The sequence below is a fragment of the Parasteatoda tepidariorum genome, chromosome 2 (assembly GCF_982258835.1).
Source record: "Parasteatoda tepidariorum strain Cologne lab strain chromosome 2, Ptep-v5.0, whole genome shotgun sequence".
Classification (NCBI taxonomy): Eukaryota; Metazoa; Arthropoda; class Arachnida; order Araneae; family Theridiidae; genus Parasteatoda; species Parasteatoda tepidariorum.
This window is the reverse complement of record NC_141756.1, coordinates 126,534,629-126,559,614: the sequence shown is the minus strand read 5'-3', so window position 1 is coordinate 126,559,614 and position 24,986 is coordinate 126,534,629. Positions and strand designations below refer to the sequence as shown.

At 27.5% G+C, this 24,986-nt stretch overlaps 1 pseudogene across 1 annotated transcript in view; it reads left to right on the top strand.

The window, feature by feature from the left end:
• The window catches only part of LOC147816188 (nonsense-mediated mRNA decay factor SMG8-like), a 66,543-nt pseudogene extending 45,507 nt beyond the window's left edge, over window positions 1-21,036 (top strand). The window contains exons 20-27 of the transcript XR_015431869.1: window positions 1,374-1,476; window positions 3,169-3,232; window positions 8,715-8,838; window positions 11,966-12,094; window positions 12,964-13,042; window positions 13,125-13,175; window positions 16,205-16,353; window positions 20,736-21,036. The product of XR_015431869.1 is annotated as a nonsense-mediated mRNA decay factor SMG8-like (transcript). The remainder of the gene's footprint in view (window positions 1-1,373; window positions 1,477-3,168; window positions 3,233-8,714; window positions 8,839-11,965; window positions 12,095-12,963; window positions 13,043-13,124; window positions 13,176-16,204; window positions 16,354-20,735) is intronic.
• Window positions 21,037-24,986: the final 3,950 nt, after the last annotated feature.

Sequence of the window (24,986 nt, the reverse complement as noted above, 5' to 3'; positions counted from 1 at the left end):
GTTAAGAATTAAACTGATCGAGAAAGCACTTTTTTTTAATAAATTAGTTTTTGGATGAATAGGAACTGTGATAAGGAACATTAAAAAATAGTATTTATTGTAAGGAGGGCAAAAAAGCAAAACAAATTGGTAAAATTTTTCCTTCATTATATTTAATTTTTGGGGTAAAAACAAAAATACTTTTTTCCTTTATAATAATTTCATGTTATAATTTTCGTTTGAAATCTGATAAAATAATGTACTTAATTTAAATTTAGGAATTAAAGTTGTACTACATAACATTTTCAAAATAATGTTTTTTTTTCTTTAAAAAAATTATCAACACCAATAAATGTATTCCAAAATTATCATTGTTGATAATAATTTCACATTAGTTTTTTCATTTAACAGCTCAGTTTCTTTATATTGTATTCTTTTCTATTGTAGCTCATTAATCGATTATATGTGCTCAAAAAATAAACATTTTTTTCCATTATTCTGTTAAGTTCTAAGTACTTTTAAAGAAAAAAAATTCTTTTAGAAAAGTTTTAGTTGTACTGCGATTTTTTTTTTTTTTTTTTTTTGGATACATCTTTAGTTTAAATATTAAGAGAAGAAGAAAAAAACTATTTCGCCTATTAGAACCTTGATAATTTTGTAGTTCTTTAGATTTATACTGTGAGTTTTGTAAAATAAAATGTTTTAGTTGCATAGGTTAGTAGTAGAGAACAATTGCAGTGTAAAGAATTTTTTACAAAAAGTTTTACTATTCTTTGAAAAGTTGTTCAACTAATTAAACTTCTTTTTGCAATGAAGTTTTATTGTGCGTATTTATTAAATATTGAAAACTGATTTAGAAATCGGTGGTAAAAATAGAAAATCATCTCAAAAATATAAATTATTTACATTCATACTAGTATCGTTTTCAATTTAATTTAAAATTTGCATTATCATTCCATACTTTACATAAAAATAAATTGTTGTACTATAAAAGTTAATTTTTCTACTTATGCATTACATTTGGATGGTTTGTTCAGTGTCTAAAATATTGTCGAAACATACCTAAGTTATTTTTAAAAGCTTAAATTGTATGAAACAGTTGGACATGAATGTATAAATTACATATTAAAAGAAATCTAAAGCTTTTTTATGTATCATTTACTTTATATGAATGATGCTTGATAAAAATTTATAAGAAACAATATTTTTTTAATTAATTTTTTAATTGTTAGCCATTTTTAAATACACTTCATAGCTTATTATGAAGATTGTATCAATGCTAAGAACAAGTTTATGTATATTATAAATAATTAAGTATACTAATTTTATTGTAATATTGTGTGTGCTTTACGAAAATAATATTCTAAAAAAGTGAAAGTTATTTTCTACCTAAGGCCGGGCGGCATTGGAACTGCGACTGTTGAAAAGAAAGATTTTTTTTGCCGATATTAATGAACAATAAAGAATACTTCTCGAAAACCAAATTACTCATTTTAGGTAAATATATTACTCTTTTCTTTATAATTTACTCTAAATTAGCTTATTGTTTAAAATCCACTCTCAAATTTGTTTTTCAGTTATCCTCTTAGAGGTTGTCTCTAATATACTCACTTTTTTTTCTCGCTCTAGACTTAGTTAATAGTAAACTTTTATCAGTTTTCCCCGAAGCAGATAATATTGTTTACATTTCATTCAGTATAGCTAATTTTTGAAGCTCTTCTCATAACTCAACTTTTTTTTTAAATTTAAAATATTGTATATAAGAGAGCCATTCACTGTATTCAGAAGTTATTTTATTCATCTATCGTAACTTTTGATTTAGTATCTGCTGTGGAGCTGCAGAACAAGAAACTTTGTGGATTTTTCCTTGAATTGAATTTCCCTTTTCTTTAGAGTTCCTTAAATGTGCTTAATAGAGTATAATTTTGCATCATGGAAATTAAGCACTGTTAAAAGTTCTTACTTGTTCTTCAAAAGAAAAAACGTAAATAAAAGCTTAACTTTTAAGTTATATTTTGTATTATTATTTTTTTCCCTTTTCAAAAATTTGATTCTTTTTTAATAAGTTGTTATGTCATGCAAATTTCTGTAATGTATTTTTGACACGTATTTTCTAGCTTTATAATATAAAAAAATATTTTCTAGTTTTGGTTAGTTTGGTCTAGTTTTTTAATATTTTCTAGTTAACCCACGAAAAAAAATCTGCATAAATCAAAAATCATAAATCTGAAGGGGAAAAAAATTATGGCTTTTGAGAATATCTGTAATAATCTGCTTGAAACCAAATTTTCTAGAGCTATGAAATTTTATTGTTTGCAACTAATCTACGATAATTTTTTCTACTTTTTGGGTAATTTTAGAAGGAATTAATAAAAAACCAAAACAATTTGATTGAAACGACTGTATTCTTGTATGGAAATACTGTATTGTTTTTATGGAAATTAAATCATCATCAAAATTAAATAAATGCTGAACATTTTGTTCTTTCATAAACAACAAATCTTTCCAAAAAATAAACAAAGAGGAATTTCATTTTTTTCTAGCTTTCATGAAACTAACTTTCTCTCTTTATAATGTAAACTTAAATCTGTAATTTTGTGAGGGAAAGTTTTTAGTGCTTCAAGTATAGGATGCTAGAGAGACTAATTTAACTTTAAGTTGCAACATTGGATCAATTTTATATTGAACTATAAGTTTTAATTTTCAATATAGTACCGATATCTAAATGTTATTTTTTTTATTTAATTATAAGTTCATGCATAATTTTATTAATATTACATACCTGTGAAGAATTAAGCTGCATGTGCATCTTAAAATTGTGCGGAATTAAGCTTTGTAAACGCTAACTAGTAGATATTTTTGTGTTTATTTATTTTTTAAACCCTGAGCATATTCATAATTACACAAATATACATTTAAAAATTAGAAGATAGTGTCTACTAGCAATGAATGATTGCTTCCCTATTTGATAAAAGTGGGCTTTTTCTAAATTAATACAGTTATAAGTACAAAAGAAAAAGTTTTAGTAAAACGATTCACTGTTTATTTTGTTAATACTTATTTTATATAAGTATTTAATTTATTTTGTGTAATTGGAAAATGTTAATTCAAAAAATTTTGTTGTTAAGCTTTGTGTTTTTCTTGTTATTAATAATCTGTTTTTAAAATACTTTTTACTTTTTTTTTTAGTTTTGATGCAATTGCCCCTACCTTGATGATGAAAGTGCTTACAAAAATTAATAACTCACCAAAGGTAAGGGGTCTTTTATACTTCAGATCTCATTGAAGGAGACAAATGAATATGTTTCATTTCTTTTAAATTTTAGGTGTATTCCAGCTACAAAAAACTAAGCAAGTCTGAAATTGAAAATATTGTTGGATGTATACGGAATGCCATAAATTTTATGCATGTCTTATACATTATTTAGATAATGATTCACATTTTAATAAACATGTGATTCTCATTTTGTGTGCAATAAAGACACTATGGAATTGATAGGGTTATCTTGGAGTTGACTTTTATTTTTATTGCAATTTTTAGAAATCACTTAGAAACATTAGTAAAGACTGTCATATAAAAATAAAGAAACTTTACATTTATTCCCTTAAATGTTTTTATATTTCTAAGAGTTTTTTTTCCAGTTAGCACAAAAACTTAGAGAGTGCAATACAAATGTTTGAGAGTATAGAGTGATATGAATATTGTTTGTTTGTAAAGTGCAAAAGATAACTTTTTAAACTTCATGCCTATGCAGAAATGCTATGATACACTTATTATATAATGACTAAAACATTTCAGAAGCTCTTAGCGATATGTTATCTAAAACAAAAAGAAGAAGAAATGTGTGAAAAATCTTAAGTTGAAATTAAATATATTTAAAGCATAAAAAATCTTAGATAAAAGAAGAAAATTCTCTAAATTACTTAGTTTTTAACATAAAAGAAAAGAAATTCCCATTTAAAAGTGAGAAAGTAAAATTACGAAATTTATTCAATAACTTGAGTGCAAAAAAATCCAGATGGAAAAAAAAGAAAATATAAATAAAGTTAAAAGGAATACAAAAATGGCTGAATAATATTACAGTTGACTTTTAATTAAAGAAATTAAATGTTAACAGAAAAAGTGGATAGAGAATTTGTCATTCTTCGTTCATTAAGCTTTTGAAATTAAAGTTATATTTTTTTCTGACGTTTAAAAAGCCACATAATATTTTTTGGCATTTCTGTTTTAAATCAGAGTGCAAATATTATTCTTATAGGAATTTCATGGCTGTTGTAGATTCTTGTATGTCGCAATTTAAAACATTTTAAGAAAAGGTAGATTTTTCAAATTATTTTGCCAAAAATCGACGTGAGGAAAATGAGATGCTTTGTGTAATAAATTGTGTGAACTTCATGATGAGAAAAAAAAAACATGACCTTTAGGATGTTTAACACTTTATTTTGTATAATTTAGTTAATAGAATGTCTTAATTTGTAAAAATACTGCACATATTAGAAAACAATCTTAACATATTGTGTCATGAAAAATTAATTAATCTTTGAAAATTTTTCTTTCTCTTACTTTTAAGAGTTTCAATATTTATTTTCAAATTAAATTTGATGTCTCTAACTGCAACTGTTTGCACTCACTCCACCCATAAAAATCTTGTGTGGATTATCAGCTTCATTTTGCTGTTAATTTTCTTTTCCTGTTTTAAAATTATCAATATTTTTTTAGACTTTAAAAAGCCCTTAGCAAGAGAGTGTTTCTTCCTCTTAAGATGGGAGTAAAAGGGATTCCTCTCTGTTTCATGCAATGGGAAAAATTCTTTACCCAAAGCGTAGGTTTAGTTTATTTCCTATGGGATTCAATATTGATTTTGGCACTTGCTAAATAATTTAGATGTTGTTTATTTTATTTAGGTGATGCTTCAAATAAGTCAAATTACAATGTACAGTCCGCAAAAAAAAAAGAAATCACCCTGAATAACTTTCGTTCTAATCATCGGATTTTCACAAACTAAGTATCAATCTTAATGGTTTCTGGGGGTGACCTCAAATATGCTAATTAATTAGTGCTAACTATTAATAACGTTACGAAATCAGACACAAAAACGTACTTTCTCTGAATAAACATATATTTTTTTTTACATATTTGGAATCTAGACACTTGAATTAGGGGGGTAGACAAAATTTTTAAAAAATTGGGTGGTAAATTGGGTAGCAATAAAGGTTTATATATTTGGCGATAGTCCAGAAAACCGCCAAAAAAAGTCGCCTGCGCAAATGAATATTTTAAGATAACCCATTGACTAATTCAAAAGAGGAATGCTTAATTTTACTAGGTTGCTAAGCAACCAAAATCTGACCGTAAAAAAATTGAAATAAAGTTCTGTGATTGCTTTAAGAGGTTTTATTAATTATTAATAGAAAATATCTCGAAGTTTCTAGGCAATAGACAATTTTTAAGCTGATTTCTGTCCAAAAAGCAAAAAAAAAAATTTTTTTTTAATCCCCTTTGAAAAGAAAATTTGAATCGATTTATAAATTATTTATTACGTTCTGAGTTTTTAGTATTTAAACACATTAACTTTTCATCTGATATTATTTAGATTATGTTGTTTTTGCTATATTTATTCGAGGATTTCATACTAAGATCAAATTAACATAACCTATTATAGCTATGTACAAAATTTTAGGGATTATCATTTTTGAAGGGAAAAAAAGTGCTTGAAAAATAAAATGTAGATTGTATAATAATTCTAATGCACATTCACAGAGTTTTCTATAATTTACGATATTTCTTTTTTCTATAACTCAAAGAATTGCTGAATGTTTAGTGGCATTTTAAAAACATTGAAATATGTTATGTTTAAGAATAAGATATTGAAATAATAAATTGCATATTGTATGATTAATTGTTTAAAAAATCACTTCATTCTGCTAGATATTTAGGTTACATGGTTTTCTTTGGATAAAGATGATTAGAAAATAGCATCCTCATGTTTCGATACATTCTGAAACTTACGTTCTCAAATTCACCATTAAGTGTCGCACAGCATATTCTTCAATTACGATAAGCTACATTTACCACCAAATACTGCTCCTATGATTATTTTTGTTTCCCTTATGTATATCTGATACTCTCTTTCTAAACAGAGCTTGTAAGATATTTAAGATACTGAAATAGGGGCACAAAAACTTTAAAAATAAAATATTTAATTTCATTAACTGAAAATATCTGATCACAAAATTTTAATTTTTAAGTTAAATATAACTTTTACAATATTGATGCTCTTACGTTTTTAAAGATCACATGAATCCTGTTAAAATATTAAAATGCATATGTTTACTTTAACGAGTGTAAAATCCTTATCAAAATAATGATCAAGACTCAACTGTAAAACAGTATAATTGACAATAAAAAGTCAACTGGCTTCAAAACATATGAAGAGGGTACTAAAAGTCGACAAGTTTCGAGCGTTCAAATATAATCGCCCATTCTCAAGACTTGTCAGGTTTGAATAACTTGTGACTTTTATTATTCTACGCTCAAAACATGTCTATTTTTACTATTATCTATTATTTTTTTAAATCAATGAAGTTTTTATATTTTCGATTCAGTTTCTTGGGATTATCCATTTAGTTACACAAATCTTAATAATCTTAGTAATCGATTTTTAGAAGACTAAAAAAGAAACATTGTATTTTATAGTTTAAAAAAATAAAAATGAAAAGTTTAGCAAACGATTATTAGCGAAAAAAATATGAATGAAATTTTACGCGATGCGCGCGAAGTCAAGTTCTCGCAAGTTTATCACATTTTAATATTAATCGCCCCATTTAATCATTTCTTTATTGTCGCCAAATTAATTTTTTTTAAATAATTAATTTTAATTTTTCTCAGCTTCTAATAAATAAAAAAAGTTGAAACTTTAGATTTTTCAATTGAAAAATATGTAGATTAATATGGTATAAAAAAATTCATACCTTATAATTCAACATTTTTTCATTTTCAATTTAATTAAATAATAAAAAATAATTATTATTAAAAATTATTTTTTTCATGAAATTATCTTTGGGTAAGTGATTTTTATGACTGGGTGAAATTTTCTTTGAATTGCTTTATTAGTTTTAAAAATATGACTAAAAACGTAAAAAGTGAAATTAGCATTAAGGGGTACGAACTTTGGATCGCTCTCCTGATCAAACTATGGGGACCATATTTCTCAGATTGCGGCTACCCCCTATATTTTGAAGGTTAAGAATTCAAATATGTAAAAAAAAATATATGTTTATTCAGAGAAAGTACGTTTTTGTGTCTGATTTCGTAACTTAATTAATAGTTAGCACTAATTAATTAGCATATTTGAGGTCACCCCCAGGAACCATTAAGATTGACACTTAGTTCCTGAAAATCCGATCATTAGAACGAAAGTTATTCAGGGTGATATCTTTTTTTTTTTTGCGGACTGTACTTCCTACTTGTCTAAAAATGTTTGAGAAGAATCCTTTCATTTCTAATCCTGAAATAAACAATTCAGAAATAAATACTCAATACAAATCTAAAGTGCTTTCAAGTCTAAGCCACACTCCAAATTCTTAACACGTTTTGTTTCACGCAAAAAATAGTTTAAAACGTTTTATTGATATCAGACATGGACTTCAGGAATTGAAACCAGGATAGCCTGGTTGGTATGGCACTGCACTCAATTTCGTGAAAATGGGAATCCGAATCCAGCCTGCCGAAGACTCTCTGTATTGTAAATGGTGACTGGTGCACGTTAAATCTGCCAGGTCACAAAGTCTTCCTTGTCCCGATGACAAATTACACCTCTGGGGGTTTTGGAAAGGAGATTGATCATTCTATGATTCTGGTCAAAATTACGACATGACACAGAAGACTGCAAAAGAATGCATTACACATTTTTAATTCTTAATAATGAAGAGTAACTTAAATTCCACCATCCTTTTCACCATAGAATACGTTGTGGGATTTATTTATAGACTATTTCAACCATCATCTATCTAAAGGTACCTCATGATAGAGTCAAGTTAACATGTCTTATATAATAGTGAATTGGTATTTAATATTTATAGTGGTAGTTATGCCACAACGTCTAATTTAAGAAATTATGGTTCTTTTGTACTTTCATATGGAATTCAATATGCTCTATGTTCATTTGCTCTAATGTCAAAAAAATAGGTGGACTTCCATGAAACTTTTGCTATCCATTGAATTTTTGCCTATGAAAAAAAAAATTTTTTGAAAGCAAAAATATTTAACTCCTGTTTTTGACATGGTTTTCTTACAAAAAATTAAACAAAAATTTCATGTTATATTGGAATGAATAGTTCAACATTTATCAAAAGTAAGATTAACTTTCATATTGAAAATATACCAAAATGTTGCATATATATGAAAACATCTGCTTTTTTTGTTGTTTTTGAAAATATTATGATTTTTTCTACTACTGAGTGCTTTCATATTTTCATTATTTTAAAACCAAATGTTTAAAAGCGCAAAAATATTTAACACCTGTATTTGATGTGATTTTCTTATAAAAAATTAAACAAAAATTTCATATTATATTGGAATCAACAGTTCAATTCAGATTTTCTAACTCACGTTAACATAATATTGTGTCTATTAAATAGATGTATTGGTCGCAGTAATGACTGTATTTAATAATTATAGCCTTAATTCACTTACACTTACTGGTGTTTTCTAATCTTGTATTGTATATTTTTAGGAGGTGTTTTATAGGACATCAATTTCTGCAGAATCTTTCACTTTGTTTTTGAAAGAGAATTCCCTTTGTTGATGACATTGAAGCAAACTTTGAATGTGCACTTTGGTTAAGTGATGCTGATTATGTGAGTGCTCCATAGATTGTATGTATCTTTTTTGAAACTGCTAATAATATAATTAAAAATTTTGAGAAATAGTGATCAAAGCTCTTATGTATCTTTCAGTTCACAAATTTTTGAGAACAATAACCCCCAAAATAATTCTCTTCTGAAAGCCAATCACTCTGTTTTTATGGTTACATTTGCTTAAATTTCAATGGAGTGCCCATTAGCTTTTCCAAACTTTCTTCTACTCAATTTTTGCTTTAACAATTACTACTCAATTAACAATTACTAATGCTCTACTCAATTTTAACTTTACTCATTTAGAAAGTAATGTAGGAATTTCAATACCCAAAGGCTCTATGATTGAGGAGTTTTTTTAATGTTATATGTTCATTAAAGAAACCATTTCGTAAAAACTTTCTTGAAAAATTCTTGTTTCTAAATCAATTTGTTTCTTGTTAAAAAAAAATCTGCGACTGAAAGTCATGTGACATTTGATTTATTTGCAGTACTCCACTCCCTAATTTTAGAATTACTTGTTTCTGTTGAATTTTTTTTTTTCTGCGTTATTTAATTTAGTTAAGGAAAATCTCTGAGCAGTATAATAAGGAGTTTTTAAAGTCACATATTCATATGTCTGATGATATGCATTACATTTTTCTTCCTTTTAAAAAACATCAAATTGGTCTTAGAGTTATTAAATTTAGTTTAATCATTATTTTCTTAAGAAAAACTTATCTTGATCATAAAAAATCATGTCATATCAAATCATATCACAATCAGAACTTATCATAAAACTAATCACATAAAAATTATAATTTCTTGCAGCCATGTACTCTTTTGTCTGAAGACTAAATAATCTTTGCCTTTTTTTAAAAAAAATTTCAAAATATTTAACGAACAACTAATCTTAATATTTACTTCATTTATTCATTTCTTTTTTTTTGGGGGGGAGGGTTTCTCAATTAAACTCATTTATGTAATTTTGAAAAGTTAGCTGAAAATTCCTTTTTTCCATTTTCGGAAGTTATCATACCTATACGGTCTACCTTCAATATGAATTTTCTTGAATTAGTTTAATCGGAAAACTAAATCATTTATATTTATTTAAATGTAGAGAGATTTTTAACTTATCAAATAGAAGGATTTTTTTGTTCTGACCTCCCATCACCATAACATTGCATTAGTCACATGTCAGCTGATAACAGAAGGAAACTCATTTTATTTGTATCAATCTATCTTCTTTGTAATTTCTATATATATTTAAAAATAACTCATCTTTTCATGTAAGTTATTTATAACCAGAGTGAGTATTATTCCTTCAATTTATGAATTATACAATGATCTTTGCATTCAGATTGTTTTCAAATTACTTATCATGATTTTTATTCTAGCAAATTTAGGAATTTTACATTCTGACATGAAGACACATTGCATTTCATTTTGACATGAATTATAAATAGCACACATCATGTTTGAGAATTTATAAATCAGTGATTTAGCTGATTATAGAAAACCATAATGAAGATTAAATAGGTTTTAAATGAAATCTTTAGCAATGTATTGAGTGTCTGTTGCTACTATTGCCAACTGGCAGGGGGGTTAAATTACAGAGTATGTAATATAATTTGAATCAAGATAACTGATTTTTTGTTATAATCAGGCATCTCCTGTTGTAAATGTTTTTATTAGCCTCAATGTGAAAATAAATAAAATCCTTTTTTTTTAAATATTTTCCTTCATTTAAAAAAGTAATCAGATTTAGTTTGTTAATATATACACACTACCCTAAAATAATGGTAGAGACACTTTCAGTTTTTGACATTTTTTAAAATTTCTCAATAAATGCTTAGAAAACTATTTATTAACTTTAGAGATGTTTAATGCTTTCAGAGATTTGAGGGACTGACAATAAATTACAAAAGAAAACAAGTATTTTTAAACATCCTATGACAGATAATCAAGAACTAAGCTTATAACTTGTATCAATTACTTTGATTGGTATTTTACTTTGAAATAGCAACACAAAATTTCCTAAACTTAGCCTAAATATTTCTGGAAATATGGACAATTTTATAAAAAATGTATCTTTTTGTTTTACGTTAACTTTAAGATTATTCTATAAAATTAAGCAAATTTTTTGGAACATTTTAAAATTTATTGCAAAATAAAAATTATAGTTTTAAAATTTGAAATAAATTTGACAAAAACTGCATAAAATATGAGTTTATAAAGTAATTTTTTTATACTGTAATTTTGTAAGGAATTGTATTTAGCTACTAATGAAAAGAGTATTTCAATATCTCAAAAATTTAAAACGTTTCAACCAATTTTCTAAGTAATTTTTGTACTTTTTTAAAAAAATTACAAAACCATTAGGAGTTTTCACAAATTTCATTTTGAAGCCACAGCTGTTTTTGCCGGTGACATTTTTAATAAATCTTGTTTCATAATACAAAATGAAACTTGTAGAAAAACCCTTATCGTTTTGAGCTTACTTTTAAAGAGTACAAAAACTACTTAGAAAATTGCCTGAAATTTTTTAAATTTTTAAGATACTCAAATCAGAATATTTTCATTAGTTGCCAAATACAATTCACTACAAAATTCTGAAATTTTTTTTTAAAACTTTTCTCTGAATGCGCAGTATTAAAGAACTACTTTAAATACTCATATCTTAAGCAGTTTTTATGGAAGTTTTTTAAAATATTAAATCAATAGTTTTGTAAATAATCTGAAATATCTCTAAAAATTTTGTTTACTTGTGTAGAATATTTTTAAAGTTACAGCAAAAAAACATGGGACAAGGAAAAAAGTTTTTTATAATCTCCATAAATATTTAGCATAATATAAATAATGATAACCAAAATAATCAATACAAATTAAAAGCTTCTTAACTGAATTCCTGGCATAGGGTGATCAAAAATACTATTTTTCTTTTTGTAATTTATTGTTGGTGTCTCAAACTTTTAAAAGCTCTAAATTTTATTGCTAAGTATAAAAAATTTAATGAGCTAAAGAACCCTGAAGTTACTAAATAATGCTCTAAGTATTTCTCGAGAAATTTTAAAAAAATGCCAAAAATTGAAAGTGAAAAAACTAAAAACTCTTCCATTACTGTAGGATTGTTTATATATATTTGTTTCAGAGTCATGACACAATGAATGATTATATGGTGTCTTTGGCATCTAGAGGTCTGATGTTCAATTTATTCTCTGTGAATAATAGGAGGTGTAGAGGACTGCACAAACCTCAGTTTTATGAAAGTTTTTCTAAGGTATAAATGAAGATTCTTAGCCAAAATTAATATTATGTAATTTTACATCTGCTTTAATTTTTTTGTTTCTTATTAATTTATTTATTATTATTATTTTTTACCTTCCAGCAAAGGCGATTGCAAAAATCTCTGTAACATGCTTATAGAGGCTAAACCTTATTTTGATAGATACCCCCCCCCCTTTTTTTTCCTTCCAGGAATGAAAAATTATAAACCCAAAGGCTGTCCCTCTTAATAAAAAATATCTGAACTTCACTGTACTTATGTGAGTGGTTGAAGGTTAATTGTCGTTTTGTAATATGAATTTTGTTATTTTTGTTTTCATAATATTACAATCAATGCTTCCTTGCTTGAAAATATTCATTAAATTCTATGAAAATAGTTTTTTTTTTCTTGGAAAAAAAATTATTGTTTTATTTTTTCTACTACTAAAACAGATACTTTGTCATACTGCCTCAATTCAAAAGGAACCAAAGATCATTTCAAAAGCTATTAAATCTTCAGGACATTATAGTTGGTATAAAATTTGTATGGGCATAAATAACATCATTTTTTTAATAAAGTTTCATTATGCGCAAAATCTTTTAAAATATTCTTACTATATCTTTAAATTCTCAGGGAAAATATTTCTGGAGTTAATTTTCATTATAAGGAAGCGTTGATCTTTCTGGAAAGCTTTAAATTTTTTAGACTTGTGAATTTTATGCTAGATTCCTAGATCCAGCTAAAATATTCAAAATTTACATTTATTTGTTTTTAAAATGGGTATTTATGGTTATGAATTGTTGGTAACTTTTTAATTTGTATTTTATTAGACAACTTGGATTTTTTGCAGCTTAAGAATTAAGTGTTTTATATATTCTTTTCAGGTTCTTCTCTTAGTATGAGACAACTACAAGTTGACTTAGTTCCTTATCTTTCAAAATTCCAATTGAAAGATTTAAACTGGTATTAACACTTTAATATTATTGTATTTAAAGAAGAAAAAATTATAGATAAAAAATTGATTTAATTTCTTTTTTTAACTTAGGTAGCACTAACGAAAGAATTAGGAAATATGAAAATAAAAAAAGTTTTTTAGGTAATTAATTATAATTTTATGTTCTAATTTTTTAATTTTAATCCTTGTAGTGATACAATCTACTAATTAAGCTATATTAAGTCAATTATTCTTTGAAACAATTAAATTCTCTTCAATTTGGTTTTTATTGTTATTTATTTTGTTTTGAAACATATCAATTATATTTTAACAAAAATGTAAAATATGTTTTGAAAAAATATGCATTACTAGTTATTTTTACGTCTAAAAATATTTAGACTTGTCTTAAAGGTGAACACATATGATTGCTATTACTTTGTACTTGCATATTTACTATCTTTCTTTTATTCTCTAATGTAGTGTATTTGCCTGTAAAATATTGTCTTTTTTGCGGAATTTTGTTTTTAGTTACTTTTTCTCGGTAACTAAACAGTACGGTAATATAATACGTGGTCCAATTTGAATACAGGGTGTTTATAAAGTCCCGGACCCATTTTGATGTTTAATAACTCATAAAATAATAAAGATAGATTAAAATTAATAACATAAATGGTTAGATAGACTCAAAAAGTTTCCACCCTTGTCAATGAACTTCCACGTGTGCCCCCTTCTTTTTTAGAGGTTTACAGCAGATATGGTAGGAAGGATAGAAGATGGTGCTGATTTTCTGAAGTGCATAATGTTCTCCGACGAAGCATCCTTTCATGTTTCTGGCGTTGTTAATTGCCTTAATGTACGCATATGGGGATCTGAAAACCCCATGAGTACCATGAGACACAAAGGGACACCCCAAAGGGTAATGTGTGGTGTGGACTAATGCACGACCGAGTCATTGGGCCTTTCATTTTTATAGAAAAGACGGCCTCATTAGTCGTATACTTAGACATGTTGGAAAATTTCGTATTTCTACAACTAGAAGAGCTTCAGCCACATGTCTTTTTGCAACAAGATGGTGCACCACCTCATTGGAGTATCATCGTTCGTTGTTCTTTGAATGACCATTTTCCAGGAAGATGGATTGGGCGAGGAGATCCAATTCCTTGGCCACCCATATCACCTGATATAACGCCGCTGGTTTTATGTTTACAGGAGAATCGTGTCGAACATTGATGACCTAAAAGCCAGAGTTACAACCGCAATAGCTTCTGTGGATGCCGACATACTTGCCGCTAACCTGGTGTGAAATTGACTATCGACTTGATATTCTCCCTGCGACGAAGGGGCACACATGGAAGTTCATTGACTAGGGTCATGAAACTTTTTGAATCTATCTAACCATTTATGTTATTAATTTTAATCTATCTTTATTATTTTATGAATTATTAAACATTAAAATGGGTCCGGAACTTTATAAACACCTTGTATTATGGACAATATTGTTATACATAATATTGACTACGAATTTCTTCATTTTAAGGCTATTACATATATACATACATTGTAACCTATAGGGCGACATTGTGGGCCCCCTATTAGGCCTATAATTATTTCCTCTTGTAGGGTTCACTAGTTTCTGGTACTGACTTCGAATTTCTTCATTTTAACGCTTTTCAAAACATTATTATATATAAAATGTTATAAATTTATTTATAACATTCAGTTATGCTTTATTCTGTACCCATTATTTACAATACGTACTCATTACATGACCCAGCTATACTAAAGCACCTTGCTTAGTTTTACTGTCCTTTAACAGCTTGGGCAGCCCTTTACACACAATCTCACCATTCCATCAAACGATGGGTAGTGTATTGGTAATGGGGTCGAATCCCATTGTAACCATCTTTGAGATGATGTTATTTAATTTATGTTATCTATTCTTCAACTAAAGCTTTTAAGCCATGACATGCAGTCAACAATAAATAACTTAATTTAACGGCAGTAGTTGGAATGAAACATTATTTTAGGCCTAGTCAGATAACGTGAACAGTTATTGAGTTGGTACTTTTCTGTCTAAACTGTCACATTATACCAACGAGAGGATAGTTTTTACTTACACCTTGTTGTGTGAATGCGATGAGGTTAGTTTGACGCTAAGATGGAATTAACGAACCTGGCCTGTCTCACAGCGATGTCCTTAGAAAATATGTCACCGGAGTACTTACATACACCTGTGCTCAAAAGACTAGTGAGTCTTTGTCAAATTTCAAGAACAGATTGTACAAGCTACGGAAGTTGATCGAAATAATATAAGAGATCAGGAGAGGCTTCCTTAAATCAAATATCTTCAGTGATCACGGGGAAACGAACCAGCTACCAATTTTGTTGCATTTCAAATTTCACCCACCCCGGGCTCGTCTTAGAAAGGCTTAGGAATCCTATATTGTAAGACATTTTTATGATTTAAAAAAGTTCTTAAATGTGGGATAGAATAAAGCACATTATATTGAGGTACCACAATATTTTTCCAGTGTTGGGATTTTGGACTTCCTAAACTTATTTTGGACAGGACACGTGGATTTTACTGCCCTAAACTGACTAAAACTGTCTTAAAGTGTCCAAAACCTTGAACATTGGTAAAAGGTAATTTAATTCTATATGCGTAACAATTGTAGGCATAATAATTGTATAGATTATTAAATATTTGATACTTTTTACACAATTTGCTTTAACTTGTTAAATTAGAATGATATAATAGGAAAAGATTTATAATTTGTGAATCTCCACAATTCAATGAACAACAAAAGTGAATACTTTTAAATATGACTAAATATGCTTTTAATACTGTTAAATAATGTTTTTGCATAAGGATAAATAATACAGTATTAAAAATAATAATAAACTTTTTTTAATAAAACAAAAACTTTGGCTTAATTTTTCCTGTGCAAAAAGTAACTTTATTTTCCACAATACTTATTTTTAATTGCGACATAATTTGAATAAAAGGATTTTTTTCGTGTTAAAAAAGTTTTGAGCAAGCAAATTTTAGACAGGACAGTTTAAACCGTGGTTTAATCCATTTTGTCCTAAACCTTGCCAACTCAGTATTTTTCTCTAATTTTAGTAATTTTATTCTATGACATGTTATACAGAGTTTTTTTTTTTTTTTTAAAAAATGTTTATTATTTTAGAAAAGGAAGGACATGCTGAGGAAAAAGTAAAAGTTCCTCCCCGAGTGTTCACCTGTCATTTTCGAACCATAAATGTTACCCGTGATAATGATTACATCCAGATTGTTTTGAAAATCACCAGAGGGAAATCTATATTCCTCACTCATGAGGTAATATTATTATTATTTGCAGCATTGATACAATTTAATTAGCTCTTGTAATATCTCATTCATGCGTAAAAAGTGTTTTTCAAAGGAAAAAAAATACTCTAATACAGGGTTGGGTTCCCATGGTCCTTAAAAGTCCTTAAAAACTGCTTAATTTTTATTTTAGAAAATAAGGTCCCTTAAAAGTACTTACAGGGTATCCGCGCACCTGGAAAGTCTGAATTTCGGTATTTAACAAAATATGTCATGATTTTAACTATTTTTTTATAAAAAAATCATGGATTTAGGTCGCCGAAAATTTTATTTTTAAAATGGAATTCCCCCCCCCCCCCCCCAATTTCATGGTGTTCCGAATATCTGAATATCCGAATATCTGAGCTAATTATAATAGATTTAGTTACTGAATAAATTAAGAAAACTGTCTTAAGATGCATAATAACTCCTTTTAGAAATTTTGTTTAACAACTTGGTATACATCAATGATTTTTGGGTCATTCACTGCAAATAAGCTATTTTACTATTTTCAGGTAGTGATAGCTAAAAAAAATTGTGTCTAAAATTTCTAATTTTTTTGTAGTAAGATATGACAGAAGGTTCAAAAACAAGAAAAAAACATGGCTGTCACTCTTTAATATTTAAAAAATATTATTTTTAAAGTGTGGGAATGATAATTTTTGTTTATGATAAGCTATTAAAAATAATTTTAATGAATGTATTTAATTATATGACAATCCTTTGCTTTAAAAAGTATTAAAAAAGAACAAAAATATCTTTCTTAAATAGTCATTAGAAACATAAAATCAATCCCTCACAAGTGTTATTTTTTTCTTTGTAAAGGAATGATAATAGTTAGGGAATGAGAAAATAGTGTTGTTTATACCCACAAATCGAATGAAATAGCAGTGTCTATTCTTAAACCATCCCATTAAAGGAAATTAAAACTTTCTTAAATACATTTTTAGAAAATAAATTACCTTCATAAATTTAAATGAAGGAATAAAAATGTTATCTTAACATCTGTCCAATTTGCTCATTCAGTTTCTTTTTACATACTGTAGCCCAAATTAAATGAAATTTCTTTTGCAGTTTTCTCAGAAACATTTCAAATCACTATGAGTGTAGGAATCATGAGTTTTGAACTATTTTGCCAAATAAAAATCCATTTTTTCTTCTTCTTCGTCAGCGCAACAGCCCCTTGTGAGCCTTGGCTACCTCTAGGGCTGACAAATGCCAGCGCCTCCTATCCAGAGCAACACCCTTCCAATTTCTTATCTTAAGGGTTTTCAAATAATTTTCGATGTCCTTGAGCCATCTAGTAGGGGGTCTGCCCCTGGGGCGTGATCCCTCAGGATTCTCAAGGTGACGATTCTCATGGCGTTATGTCTCTATTGATGGCCCAGCCATCTCAGCCTATTAATACAGAAATAATTGTGAAATTTGGGGCTGCTTATAGAGTCGGAAGAGCTCGAAGTTATTGCCCTTTCTTGAATTGCACCAAAGATGGCTCTCAGGACTTTTCTTTCAAAGGTATCTAGTGTCTGCTGTATATCTGAGTTTAGGGTCCAAGTTTCCATAAAGTAGAACAGGAAGTATGAGTGTCTTATAGAGTTTTAACTTTGTTTTTCGACTGAGAAGATTATATCATAGCGCTTATTAGCCATTTTGATTCTATTGTCGATTTCTGCTTTAAGTATGTTTGGATCGTTAACATCAGTGCCAAGGTATTTTAATTCGTTAACCCTTTCAAAGATATAACCATTAATATATAAAGGGCACTGTAATTTACAGTTAAGGACGAAAATTCCACAAATTTTGTCTTATCTTCGTTAATAGAAAGGCCCATCTTTGTGGCAGCAGCTACGAGAGCTCGGAAAGTCTCTTTGACATCCCTTTCTGACCTTCCAGAAAATCCTTCTGAAAATTCATTGGCGGACCAAAAAATTTACATAATGCATAGATAGAATGCTACAAGCGTTGATTTTAAGGATAAAAATTGAAAAGAAAAGTATATGTATTTGTAAGATGCTAAGAGTTGCATGCGAGGAAATGAGATTTTATAGATTTCAAAATTAATGAAAAATATTAAATTCAAGTAATACTTCCATAGCTGTCAACTCTACTGGATTTTGCCAGTTTCTCCTTGTCTACTGGTATAATAAGAATTTTTCTGGATTTTGTGCATTTTTGAAAATTTCCTAAAATTGAGAAGGTATTCGAAAAAAAATCCCTGGTGAAATAAATTTTTTACTCAGTTTATTGCTTGCTTGTCTATTTAAATAAGTATTACTAATACATAATGAAGCAAGCCTCACTTTTAGAAATCAGTTTAAAGCTTTTCTTTGTTCTGAAATTTTCAGATTATTTTTATACAGAACTCCCTTTTTAAATTACAAAATATTTTAATCATCAATAATGTCTACTACTATTTAAAATTATATGTTACCATAATAAAAAAACATTTCAAATTCATCTATTGTCAACCATTTATAGTTATATTGTCAACCAATATTGCAGACCATTTATAGTTTTTAGTGTAATCAAATTTTTGTATTTTGATGACGATAAAGATCCCTAAAATTCCCTATATGAAAAATATTTTGTATACTATGCAACAGTTATGAAATTTATATTATTCCGTAAAATCAACTGGATTGTTTTCCTATCCATGTTGGCAGCTATGTACTTCAGACTCAGGGGATAATCTAAAAAGGACCATCTTCAAACAATATGGAACTACATTCATTTATCTATAGTTAAAACTGAAGTACGTCATTTTAGTCTATTTGTGTGCAGAGAATTACGCTTTTCTCAAAAATGCTATACTACTACATTACATAACATGATTCTTGTACACAAGTTAATTTTTTATTTTTTATATAGGGATATTAAAGACGAAGCCACTCAGTATGTTGTTTCTTCTTTTATTCATTTTTCTAACTATATTTTGGGACTCAAATGCTGATAACTCATTAGTTGCTCTGTTAGATCTAATATCTAATGTAGCATTATTTAAAATTCATTTTAATTTCAAAAATTTAATTTCACCAGTGAATTCAACTAAAGAAAAGACAATAAACCAACAGAAATTTTTTTTTTTTTAAATGTGTATTTTTTGTGAACTTTTTTTTTTCATTTCCTACTATTAGTTCACGCTCTCCCTATATCTTGTTCAAATTTTCAATTGTTAATAAAAATATGTTTTATTCATCCACTCAAATTCAAATACATTTTTTAAAACGTATATTGGTTGACACTCGATGTTAATATAATTTTTTTTTTTTCAAATATTAATTCGTTAATTAAATTTTATATAATAAAATTTAGTTTTATGGGGAAGAAAAAAATGTATTGTTTAATGAAAAGTAACTAAAATAAAATTTTTCTTATATATATATATATATATATATATATATATATATATATATATATATATATATATATATATATATATATATATATATATATATATCTTTTATATATATATATATATATCTTTTATGTATATATATATATATATCTTTTATATATATATATATATATATATATCTTTTATATATATATATATATATATATATCTTTTATATATATATATATATATATATATCTTTTATATATATATATATATATCTTTTATATATATATATATTGTTTTATAGTAGTTGACTGCAAAATCCTGAGGTTTGGTGTCTCTAATCTTAAACATAAATGGCCTTTTAAATTCTTTTTCCTTAAATTTACAAAAATATTTGTTCTGATTCTTCAGATTAGCATTTGATTCTTAAATACTTTTTTTTTTTAAGTAAATGATGTTTTGAAATTTTTATCTTCAAAAAAATTTTATAATGATGTTATATAACACAATAGCCTTTACCTCTGCTTTAAAATTTCATTTAAAGAATAATTATTTTTCTCTTTTAAATATTTTTTCATTATTTCTTACACCTAAGCATGTTTTGTATAATATTATTAAACAAAAAAATTTTGATTTAATTTTCTTTATTATTGAATTCCTTTTTTCTGATTTATAATTTTGTAGTATATTTTTTCTCTATACCTTGTTAAAAGATTTGAAAGTTTAATGTAGGGAATATGTTTAAAATTCTAAAAAATTTGGAGAAACTTTTTGCTGTCAACCTCAAAATCTAAATAATTTTTTTTCTCTATTACATTTTTTTCTCTGCATCCTATTTAGAGAGTTAATATTTTTATACTGAGAATTAATGTAGAATTTTGGTCAAAAAATTTCTTTTACAGTTAACTTCAAAGTCTTAAGTTAATTTCTTTTGAAAACTTCATTTCGATAAAATATGTAGTAATTCAATTTAAATTTTTTTTTAATATTTTACTTGTTTAAGAATATGATTTTATTTTTTAATATTGATTAGAGTGTGCAAGCAATGAAAGCAATGATAAAGATGCGATTGCACATTCAACTCCCCCTGGTGTTGGAGACGGAGGCGAAGCTTCTACCGCAAATGTGGCTTTCTCCCACCTGCCAAAAAGCCATTCAAAGTGCATTGAATTCTGGATTCTTTGAGGACTGTTGATGATATTTTGTTGTTCCTCGTTTCATCCTATAATCAGTAAAAGTACATTTTAAATAAACATTATTTTATTATCAGAAATGTAAATAATAATGCTTTTATCAATATGTTCTATTGTGTAAATAAACTATATCTCAATGTAGACTCTGTCTCTCTTATTTATAATTAGTTGTGTGCAAGTTTTCTGGGAAATAAATTCAGTGTTGCCACAGGGCAACTAAAGTGCCGTTGAATTCAAGGTTGCAAAAAAACCACCTACCCGGTTAAGCCCGGGTGGCTTTTATTGGGTAAAACCCACCCTAAAGAGGGTTTTGATTAGTAAGAATATAAATAAAAAATAATCTTGTGTCAAAATAAGTTTCAAATGTGTGATGTATGTGAGTGTATATAACATTTTGTATTGGGATGTCAGAAGAAACTTCTTTCAGACTTTTGCATCAATTTATTTGTACTAGTTATTAATTACCTATATGTGAAGTCAATTCATAAAATTAAACTTAATTATTACTAATAAAATAAGCTTTTTTGAAATAAGATACTTACTTATCCTTGCCCTCTCTTTTGAAAAAAAACCCAATAAAACATGAAAAGCCCAATAAAACCCACCTGTGTTGGGTTTTTCTGGAAAACCTGGGTATTTTGCAACCCTGGTTGAATTGCATGCCAACTGAAACCAGTATTGAATTTTCAATGTTTCAGCTATATCCTAGTATTTGGTATCATTTTAAAGAAAATTTGTTGTAATTTATGAATTCAAACGTTGTTTTTTGGAGTTGTGCATGATTATAGTAAAATTTATCATAAATGGAGAGCATTCATGATTTTGATTTATTGTACCAAATAAAAACTATTTTAAAGACGAATAAGTTATTAAAAATATTACGATTTTACAAATAGTTTGATTTATATTGTAAAATAAACTGTTCCTGAGTCTAATTATGCAGTGATTACCGTCAAAAAAAAATTTTTTTCTTCTTATTCTTTTAAGTTTATTTTATTCATTACACAAAAAACTTTTTTAACTTAATATTTGGTTTTTACAATAAAGTCTATTAATACAATCATGTTATGTTATATTTTTGAAATTTTTTTTTTAAAGTTTCTCATGTAACAGAGAGGGCAAAACTCAATTACACAAAATTGATAGGTTGATAGTTCAAAAGGAACTCTAGGAATGTAAACAAGTGCCAATGCATCTTGATTCAACTAGTTTAAACTAGTTTCTCCATTATAAGAGCACACTTTTTATACAAAGCTGTGCCGTTTTTATTTAATAGTGTGTTTAGTTTATAGTTAAAAGTTTTTTAAGTGAGTAATTAATATGGGGAAAACAGCAGCTGAAAGAATGAGAGAATATAGAATGTTCCAAGTAAAAAAGATATTTGTATGAAGAAAGCTAAAGAATATAAAACGAAAATTTAAGAGAAAATTTAAATTTAAAAAAATAAAAAGGCACTGATACAAGCAGAAGAAATTCAGGAAGGATATTCTCTTTATAATATTTCATAGGCATTGAAGAAAGCTATTATAAAAGCAAACCGTGTATTACCTGTATCTCCAAGAAAACATTGTACTGTTCTATGCATACTCTGTAACCTTACTACCAAAACAAAAGAAATATAGCCTAGTAACAAAGTTTCTGATGAAACAAAAAAAAACTTGTAATAAATTTTTATTCATCTGATAAACTTTCTTGCCAGACTTCTGGTAGAGCTGAGTGCATGATTATCAACGAAAATGGACAGAAAGTCCGCAAAGCCAAATGTGCACCTTGATGGAAGCATATCAAGGCAGATGCACCAAACTTAAAAATTGACGAAGTTTTGCTGTACTATGACCTATCCATATTTTGTGCATAGGTAAACACCATATAAAATGCGTATGCGCTATTCACGAAAATGTGAATTTTCTATTAAAATCACAATTGTTTGCCTAACACTTGCATAAAATTACTAAATATAGCGACTTGCAACAATCGCTCAATTGACTTTTTATTTTATAACCGTCGTTGAACAGCAGATCCAAATTTGAGTTAACGGTTCCCAATGTTTAGCTTCATAGCCTTGTAATTTTGAATCTATTCCAAAATACAAGGATACTCCTCGATCAGTACCCACAGAAGTATTGATTTGTTTTGGGAACTTGGAGGACTTTGGGACCCGACATATTTAATGTACACCAGTCACCATTTAAAACACTGGGATTCTTTTGATGTTGCTGTAGATAGTTTTGCAAGTGTAAAATTGTAAGGAAAAAATTGAGTAATTAATTTTGTTGCCCAAATAACTGAAATTGAGAAAGAAACAAAGAATGCACTTTTTGTTTTTTTAAACAGGGTCTGGTAAAATAAAAACTTTGAAATATAACTACAAAGAAGTAGCATGGGTTTCAATTATAGCAGTGCTGCCAACTTCAACTTTAAATATTATAAGAGTATGATGATTTATTTTACCTTGAAATGTGATAATTAAAGAGAAAAAAAATTTACAGATAGTGTTTAGGATAGTCCAAATCACAGAATTAAGCATGAATAGCAGTGCATGTCAAAAATGTGGTATTTTATTTGTCCCCTCTGTTACAACTACATATAATTAACGTACAATTTAATTATGAGGCTATTTTATGCCTATTAATTTAAACACTGCACCTTAAAGTAGCATATTCTAGAAGAGTTTTTGTTTTCAAAAATATTTAATACATTTTTTAGAATAAAATGCTTGTGTGATTTACCCTCTGTTACAATTTGAATTCAACTGCAACTATTTTCAGCATGAGGCGAGTATGGCAACTTTTTTGCATTAAAAGACTAAAAAAGAAACTGTTATCAGGAAAAGTAGACTATTGGAAGACTTTTCTATACTCCTGGCGATGTTTGTTTTTTTTAGCATAAATTGAAATTAAAACACTAGGATTCTTTTGATGTTGCTGTAAATAGTTTTGCAAGTGTAAAATAGTAATGAAAAAATTGAGTAATTAATTTTGTTGCCCAAATAACTGAAATTGAGAAAGAAACAAAGAATGATTCTAGCTATTCTATTGTTATATACAGAACACTTTATTTAAGTTGAAATATCGAAAAAAATATTATAAAATAATTTGAAAGTCAACCATTGCAGGGTTTCGTACCCAGAGCCTCCGGGACTACATATCTAACTTGCCCACAGCGCCACCAACTGTGCCACGCTTCACGTGTCAGTCCAGCCAATATTTAGATGAAAAACACCACCTCCGGTTTAGTCAACAAACTTATTTTGGCCCTTTGTGGGCCTACTAAACAGTCTATAAAAATTTCCATTGGTACAATAGCTTGTTGCATTAAACTCTAATTTCAGGACGAGTTTGAAATTTATAGGTTAATACTATAGGGAATTACGGGGTGTGATGTGTGCGTGCCTCCTGATATGACTTTTGTCCCTTTTTCAGCCATTATTCGCTCTTTAACAAAGAAAAATAATTCTTTTCACATATTGAACACTTTATTCACTTAAAAATATTGAAAAAGAAGTTAAAAAAATAACATAAAATAAAATAAATGAATAAATAAAAATTATCCAAAATTTATTCGTTTATTAGCTATTATTCGCTATTTCCCAAAGAAAAAATAGTTATTTTTATATACAGAACACTTGATTCGCGTTATAATATCGAAAAGTACTTTTGAAAAAATAATATAAAATAAATAAAAAAAATTTAAAATCGAACATCGCAGAGTTTCGAACCCAGGACCTCCGAGATTACACATCAACCTTATACACAGCGCTACCAACTGCGCCACGCTTCACATGCCAGCCTCACGAGTATTTAGCTTAATACACCTACTTCCGGCTAGTCAACAAAACTTATTTTGGCCCTTTGTGGGCCTACTAAATAGTCTATAAAAAATCCCATTGGTACAATAGCTTGTTGCATTTAACTCTAATTTCAGGCCGAGTTTGAAATTTATAGGTTAATATTATAGGGAGATACGGGGTGTGAGGTGTGCGCGCCTCCTGATATGAGTCTTGTCTCTTTTTCAGCCATTATTCGCTCTTTAATGAAGAAAAATAATTCTTTTCACGTATAGAACACTTTATTCACTTAAAAATTTTGAAA